This window comes from Asparagus officinalis, chromosome 9 (genome assembly GCF_001876935.1).
Source record: "Asparagus officinalis chromosome 9, Aspof.V1, whole genome shotgun sequence".
NCBI lineage: Eukaryota > Viridiplantae > Streptophyta > Magnoliopsida > Asparagales > Asparagaceae > Asparagus > Asparagus officinalis.
Window position 1 is genome coordinate 17,236,470 of NC_033802.1, and position 1,949 is coordinate 17,238,418.

Consider the following 1,949-nt stretch of genomic DNA (forward strand, 5'->3'; position numbering starts at 1 on the left):
AGAGAATCAATTAAAGGGTAACTCTCCTTGTTGAAATGATTCGAAGATGTTATGTGTGATGAGTAAGAGTTTATCAACTCCGGGGGACAATTTTTTCAATGTAATCTCTCACAAATCAAAATCCTAGAACTCTTATCCTCTCTCTCTCTCTCTCTCTCTCTCTCTCTCTCTCTTTCTCTCTCTCTCTCTCTCTCTCTGATATAAACTCCTCAATTGTTTAGGAAAGAGATATCCTATACTTAGTAGAAATTGGAGATATATGAAATAATGAATGAGTGCTTTTAAATCTAAAAAACTACACTTCTGTTGTGTTTACCATCAATGGTGTCTCTCGACTATTGACGGTGTCGAGGCTCCATCGATGGTTGAGAGGCTTGTCGATAATATAAAAGTCTTTAGAGTAAAAATCATCGATGATGTACACTTACCATGGATGAGCTTAACCCACCATCAATTGTCAAAGGCTTGTAGATGCACATAATTTATTTTCACGTCTCAACAAGCCACAAACTTAAATAATAAAAGAGCTTAATATCTTTTAATAAGCTTCAAAAGTGAAACCAACTTGAGGATATTTACAGGTCACATAATCAACTTATACAAGTTAACTTGAGGGCAAACCTTCTATACTAATTAATTCAGAGAGGTACACCTTCCCCTTATATTTGTCAAATTTGATGAGCTCAACAAGTTTTATCAATAGAACTCAATGTGAGGAACATAGCACTTAAATAAATACAACTTGAGGATGCATGTCATTGGTATTGTCATGTGCTCATAAGCATTGGCAACAAATTTTAACTTGAGGATATTCGCCCTCATACAAACCTAATTTCAGCTTGAAAATATACGAACTCCTCATAACACTTGGGATTACGAAATGCAATAAGCACTTAGGAGGTGAAAAGCAAAAAAGATACTTTGGTTGTGATAGGCAGATATAATATGTGGTTCTAAGAAGAAAGTTATCATTGTGAGTTACCATAACTCCCATACCAATCCCTTTCTAACACCTAGCGATAATTTCTCATGGCCTTTCCTATAAATAGACATCATTGTGAGTTACCATAACTCCCATACCAATCCCTTTCTAACACCTAGCGATAATTTCTCATGGCCTTTCCTATAAATAGACACTCCTTTTGTCTTTCAGAGAGGGGATAGAGACATGGGAAAAGATATGGAGAAAAGAATGAGAAAAATTAGAAAGAAAGAGAGATTTGAAGTGTGAAAAAAATAACGACAATGTTCTCTAAAAAATTATCTTAAAAGGGAGGAAGACTCCAGAAAATAGTTTGGAGATCCAAGATCCCATATCCTTCTCATTTTCCTTAAATTTTATAATATATTAAAAAGATAATAAAATCAAAATTTCTCTATATTTTACTTTTAATGTTTATTTAATTCTTTATTTTCCACTAATCACGGGTTTCTTCTTATAAGAGTAATTAATAGAAAGAAATAAATTTTGGAAGTATGCACTCTACCTTTTGATAATCAAAGTGATGCTAGTATGTTCTTAAGGAAATAAATTTTTTAGCGATTGCTCTACCCTCCTTGAGATTGGTGACATGGCATGGTCAAGGGAACATTAGCCTACTTTATTATAAATTTTTTTCCTATAATGGATGCTAGCGCCAATTTAGATTTCTTTAAAAAATACATGTCAAACATTTTGATGATTAAAAGGCCACAATCGATAGTGAGGAGACTGAAATCAGTATTTGAGCTAATTTTCACAACATTTCGCCTCGTGCAGTTTATATACCTATATTTAACTGTGTATCATCTTAAATAAATATTAGTGTCAAATGAAATTTCGTTATTATTCAAATAAGAGCTATTGTACGGACTACGTCCTAATAAAAATCATATCAAAACACTCTGCATGACATAGGTGTTCTAAGCCACATGTCATGATTTGTGTGTGTGTGTGGGGGGGGGGGGGC